Source organism: Ictidomys tridecemlineatus, unplaced genomic scaffold (assembly GCF_052094955.1).
Source record: "Ictidomys tridecemlineatus isolate mIctTri1 unplaced genomic scaffold, mIctTri1.hap1 Scaffold_50, whole genome shotgun sequence".
In the NCBI taxonomy this organism is placed as follows: Eukaryota; Metazoa; Chordata; class Mammalia; order Rodentia; family Sciuridae; genus Ictidomys; species Ictidomys tridecemlineatus.
In genome coordinates this window covers 1,189,156-1,195,827 of record NW_027523264.1, presented here as the reverse complement: position 1 = coordinate 1,195,827, position 6,672 = coordinate 1,189,156, and the positions used below count along the sequence as shown (strand labels likewise).

General features: G+C 39.2%; 1 pseudogene; it reads right to left on the bottom strand.

The window, feature by feature from the left end:
• Positions 1 to 5,266: 5,266 nt before the first annotated feature.
• On the bottom strand, positions 5,267 to 5,975 carry LOC144373813 (mitochondrial pyruvate carrier 1 pseudogene; annotated as a pseudogene).
• Between the last annotated feature and the right edge of the window lie 697 nt (positions 5,976 to 6,672).

Here is a 6,672-nt window from a genome sequence, read left to right as displayed (position 1 = left end):
TGATTTTTACTTACTTCCTCTAGACCTCCTCTTTTACACATGGATTTTAAAAAGTGTATAATTTAATTTTCACATATTTGGGGATTTCCTGTTTTCTTCTGTTGATGATTTCTCCTTTGATTTCTTGAGAGTTAGAAAACACATTATGTTATGAGTTCCTTTTTTTATATGTGTCAAGCTTTGTTTTATGGTCCAGAATGTGGAGTCCCTTGGGGAATCTCATGGGTACTTCAGAAAAGTGGGCATTGGGCTCTTATTAGGGAGAGTGTCAACTGGATCCCGTTGCCTAATTGTGCTGTTCATTTCTTCTGTGTCCTTTTTGATTTTCTGTCTAGCTGTTCTGCAAGTACCTGACAGAGTAAATTGACACCCCCACTTCAGTTATGGATCTCCTGTCTTCTTTTTCTCTTCACCAGTTCTTATTTTATGCATTCTAGGGTGCTGGTGCATACATATAAAGTATCATTACATCTTCCTGGCAGATTGGCATTGCTCTTTCTTTCTCACAATTTTCTTTGATTTGATGTTTGGCAGATACTAAAGTACCACTCCAGCTGCTGCTTCTGTGTCTCCTCCTCTTCCACTCCCCCACCAGCCTCTTCTTCTTTTTTATAATAATAGATGACATATATTTTTTTCCATCAGTTTACTTTCAACATATTGAGGCTATGGAATTCAAATTGGGTTTCTTTTAAGTATTTTTTTCTGTTATTCTAATTGTATAATCTCTCTTTTCTTTTTCTTCTCTACACTCTACTCTTGAGCTGATCCAGGTTTCTTTATGACTCTTTTTTTTTTTTTTTTTTTTTTTTTTTTAGTTTCACGACCTCCCACTGGTTCTTTCCTGCTACTTCTGGTATTCGACAGTTTTCATATTTTCTTTTTTACAGCTAGTCCTAATTGTTGAATTTTTTTTTATTTTTATGGTGGCTGTTCCTAATTTGTTTCAGATAAGGTGAACATCTGGTTTATATTTGTGTTGACATCAATTGTTCATTTTTTTTTATTTAGGCTGTGAATTGGGGGGTTCCTGATATGATGGTGATTTCTATTTTGCCCTCTATTTAATTTCCATATATAAGTGACTCTTGGTCCTATTCAAATCTTCTCTTGTAGTTGGCAGTCAGCCTCATGTGGCATAGCATATGGTCTTTGTCTATTTTGTGAACTTTTTGCTCCAAAGACAGCTTAATTCTCAGAGCCTTTATGCTATCTTTCTGTTCTGCTTTGTTTTTTAGGTTCTATGGGTCCTCATTGGTCCCTGCTGGTGCTTCCTGAAAAGGTAAAGGGGGTTTCTCCCACCATACTGGCAGATGTTTTTTTGAAGGGAGGGGTGTATTGTGATCCCCTTGCCAGTGTCTCTCAGGGATTCAAGTGTCACTAGGTAGAAGAAAACTCTCAGGCTGAGAGAGACCAAAGGGTTTCCTAGATTGTACTGTTTCCTGCATTCCCCAGTCAAGCACCACCACTTTTGCACTGTGCAAGTCTACTATTGCTTCTATGACAAATGACCACACAGTGTGTTCAAACAATACAACTTCCTCTTACTTTTCTGGAAGGGAGAATACTGAAATTTGTCTCACTGCACTAAAATCAAGGGCTCTATTCCTTCTTAGACCCCTATATAGAGTTCATTTCCTTGCTTTTCCAGATTCTAGAAGCTGCCTGGCTCCTTGCCTGTATGCTCAAGTCTCTCTCATGTTGTGTCTCTGACTGGACTCTCCCTGTTCTACTAATAAGAATACTGATGACAACACCAAGCTCATGCATGCAAAGCAGGATGATCTCATTCTGTTAAGTAAGCAACTTAACAACCTTAGTGCTATTTTCTTTAATTTTGTCTGCAATCTCACCTGGCGTATTCCCTGGCTGCAAGGTGTCTTCATCTATTCTGTGTTGACACAAAAAGATACTATAGACTGGGTGATTTGTACTGAACAGAAACTTATTTGGCTCACAATTCTGGAGACTGGGAGGTCCAAGATCAAGGGGTCATGGCTAGTGAAGTTTTTCTCACTGCTGGAAAGCAACATCACATTAGTGAGAAAGGAAAGTGGCCAAAAACTACTTTATAATGACCCTATCTTGGCAGTGAAAGCATGCACCCACCCTGCAGAGCCTGTGACCAAGCCCCTTGCTTAGGGTCCACTGCTTGGTACTGTCACATCAGGGATTTCCAAAACATGAACTGTGGGGACACTTTAAACTACAGAACCAAGATTAAGACATGGACATCTATAGGGTAAGTTATTTTACCTAAACATACACCATCACCCTCTCCAAGCCCTCTTTCCCTCATGGCGCAACATAATAACTTGAAAATTATCAGTAATCTTGATGGAAATAAGCCCTGGCAGTGTTCTGCTGTGTGTAGAAAACACAAAATAGCAGAGTCCTTATTTTATAAATAAAAAAAATCACAGAATAAAAAATATATTGATTTTATTTATTTATCTCTAAATTATAAAACCTAGGTTTTAACACCCCCCATGAAAAACACTATTTGAGGTTATTCTTTTAACTTAGGGTATGAGAGAATTTCTTGGCATGAAAACTTTAAAAATACCATTTATACAGGAAGATAAGTTTTATATTTTCTCTAACCCAGTATACTGTCTACTAACATTTCAAAAAGACATCTAATTGATTTCATTATATTTTACTTCATTTGATCTAATAAATTTCTTATAACCAGGAGTGCTGAAAAATTCAAAGTGTTTAAAATATTGTTGGTCAATATCAAGTGTGTCATAAATTTATGCTGCCTTTGGAAACAGGCCCAGCAGCTAATTTTGCATTGCTCCTTGCAAAATTCATGATAAAAATACAAAGTATTTAATCATGTTAAATAAAGTTTTGTTTGAATAAAAAATGATTGTCCTCTAATTGTGGGTTCTGGTAAAGCTAATGCCAGTGCACTATTCTGTCTTTCCTCAGTGTAACCAGCAACACACTTGATGTGGAAAAAGACTTAAAGATACACTAAGAAAAAGATGAGGGTTAGAAAAATAGGCAGACTGTAAGTTGGAAAAAGAGAGCTGTAAACTGCCTATTTCAGCAAGAGGATCTAAGCTGAGCACTTTGTGGCATCATGATATTCAAGGGATCAAAACATTTTGGTGGAGAATTTAAATTCATTCAGCTTAGGTCTCTAGGCAGGCACATCAGAAGCTCTGATAATTTGAGGGCTGAACGCTCAGTGTGGGTGATTTGGAGGAACTGGGGTTTCAGGGCACCCAGCCCTTCTTTTAAGAAGCAGCCACAGGCACCATAATTACAGGGGTAATCCATGCTGGTGGAGGTTAAATGGTGGGTATGAAGGGGCTGCTGGGCTTCCTCAAAGGTCAAGGAAATGCCCGTTGAGATATTTAAAGCTATTGCAAAACTTTTAATCCACAGGATACACCAAAAGAATTTGGCACCCAAATCAATGTTCAGTTCCAGAAAAAAAAAAAAGCAAAACAAAACTGTGGGCTACTAAGATCTTTAATTTGTAGAAGTATTTATTAAGTAATTGTTAGCTCCATAGACCCAGAGAGATAATATTTGACTTCAAAAATCTCCAACTCCACAATACTTAATCTTTCTGAGGCTTCCCACATCTCAGCAATAAGGAAAAATCCATACAGTCCACTCTTACCAACAAGGAAATGACATTCCTGCAACATAAATATCATAATGCCACCAAAACATCAAAATTTCAACAATCTCCTCTTTATCCATACTAAATCTGTGCTCTTGAAATGTGTTCTGATAGATATGTTATGGATCTTGAAATGGCAAACACTGCTCTGAAAGATGGGCCTTTCTTGTAAAAATGGGCCTCACAAAGTGTATTGACTTTTGTGCTAAGAGACTCTGAAAGGCTCCATAGAGCAAATATGGGGAAGCAGCAAGTCCAGCAGCATCTGCTGCAGGCCAATGGCCAGCATGCCCAGTACCCAAGGGAGAGGTTTGAGGCTAGGCAGCTGATCTTCAGCTGGCCCCAGATACTCTGCCTCCCCAGGCTGTGGCTGCAGGCTCATGAATCAGAGGGAAGGCCTTCTCTTTGCCGAACTGTCAGGCTCTCCCTGTATAGCCCCTCACCTATGCAGACAGGTGTGATGCCCGCCCTGGCTGTTACTCTCCAACTAAGGAGAGCGAGGCTCCTCTTCCTCCACACAGGTGAACATTGCCTCGGGACAGAAAGAAAGTTGTTTCTACGAGAAGATGAAGCTTTTGGAAGAACTTGGAAACTTGTTTATTTTTCCTGGTTTGTTCATTTTTGTCAGATTAAGATTACATTATCTTTGGCTGCACAAACACTGCCCATGATCAATTGAGCCCACTGAGTGGGGGCCTTCCTTTGCCATCACTTCCCTTACCATCTATGTACACCATTTCTTCCACACCAGCAAAATTTATGTGCAAGATCAGGGCCCATCTGAGGACAACAGGAGCCCAGTCAGAACCACTTTTCAAAAGAAATGCCAACGCAATTTACAGGCACTGTGAAGAGCATTAAATCTTTACATTTTCTAACTAAATGCTCTCAGTCCATGCACAAACACTCTATAAAATTGCACTAGAAATGTATGATTAAAATATTTATAAAAATGTTAATTCACAGTCACTGCAGACTTGCCCTGGGGCAATCAGGCACAAGACTAAAGATGTTCATGGGCCAGGAATCATTGTCGCTATTTGGTGGTGCTCCACTGTGGTGCCTGCTTTATCCACACCTTGTAAAGGTCTTCAATGGAGGCTATGGTGGAAAGAGGGGCTCATATAAGATGGCCCCTCACACCCCTGACTTATCCCTGTCCTGTACAAAGACCATTTGAGTGGACGTGCCTCAAGGGTGACAAGCACAGCCTCCAAGTCAGAAAGGACTGGCTTGTATTCTTACCCTGACACTTGGTAGGTATGAAAGGTGACTTTTAGGAAAATACAATTTCTTCAAACAAAAGATGTGGGAAGTGATATCTGCTGTCCCATTGGTCTGTTGGAAGGATATTTGAGACACTAGACAGTGTGTACCACACGGCCACACTGAAATGTGTTTTACAGCTAATGTTATTATTCTTTATTTAAAAAGTAGCATTAAAATTCTTCAATTAGTATCAGTTATTATTAAAAGTAAGTTTTACTTTACAATGTTGTTGTGAATTTCTTTTTTTTTCATATAACAAATATTTAAATCATTTATTGCCATTTAAGTTACAGCATCTCAATGTACATACTTCATGGAAATACACAGACAGTTTTTCAAACACTGATGATCAGATTTTAGGTATGTGTTAAGTTGTTGGATATCTTGTAGTCATTAAAGTCAAGAAGTCTGAGTATTTAAATGTGAGTATTATAAAATTTTGCTGTTCAGTTTTTCATTAAGCAAATCCCCACGGATAATATGTGTATGAATACAGAAAAAACCATCATTGGAAATTATTAAGTTAATTGCATATTTTGAGCTACTCTATGAAGAAAAAATATTCAGTACTTGTAAGGCAGCAGAGAGTTTAGGGACTCCCGGCTATATCTATAAAAATGGTACAGTTAGTAAAAGTAGCATTCCACATTTCCTCCTATTCATGCTGATGGAATCTGTGACTCTGCAGCAGTAGCTGGGGTGCTGTCCTTTCAAGAGCTTGTTCCTTCCACTTCTATGCAGATGCCTTTTTAGTCATCTCATGTCTGATAAGCCGTCCTCCCTGAATGAGCTGGGCTACTTCGTTTGTTGCATGGCATGCAAAAAGAAGCTAGTTTCGAGGCTGCACCTTGTAGGCAAATCTCATGAATGTCAAAGAATAGCAACAGAGGGCAAATGTCATTAGTCCACTGATGATCTCTGGAGACTTCTTCATGTCACTGATGGCAGCAATGGGGAGACCCCAGTTGGCTACTGGGCCCCAGAAATGCACACTCATAAGGTAGTCCCAGAAGTCCTTGCTGTGGGCGTAGTCCGCCTCTTTCCGCACCAGTGCGCCAGCCATGGTCATACCGGACACCCGGCCCTCTCGCTTCTGCAGTCTCTGCCGCCCCCGCAGCCCAATGTCACTCCTGCCTGTTGTGAATTTCTGAAGAAAGAGGACAGATTCTGTTCTAAATGCTGGTCCCAGCACAGCACTCTTCATGGAAATGGGGTTAAAATGTACTAGAAACAATTGACACAAAAAACAAAAAAATAGCATATACTTTACATGAGGCCTTTAAAAATAGTGATCTGGCTCAGAGAGTGCATGTACTTATCTAATCAAAATATGCACAAAATTTTAAGAGTAGTATGTCCCCAAACTAACCTAATGTGACACTTGGGCTATTGTAGAATTGGAAAATTGCTATTTTTTTTCATTATCAAAACATAATGCTCATATTCTGTCACTTGCTTTCTCTCCTTGTTCAAAATGTCTCTTCTCAAACCAAGTGGCAAAATAAAGATTTCAAAATGTCCACTGATGGGGACACAAGTATCTCTTTGTCATTCTCTTTGCTTTTCTGTAGATTCACAGTCTCTCAAATTTGTTTAAAAAATCTTACATTGGTTTTCTCCATATTGACAACAGCTTTCCCTTTGGTGTCTTGCCTTGTGGTGTTATCATTAGATTTAGCAACTGGATCTCTGCAGAGAAGAGCCCAAACTTATGGCATTCCTAGTGTACTTGGTACAAATGCACTTGCAATAACCAATTT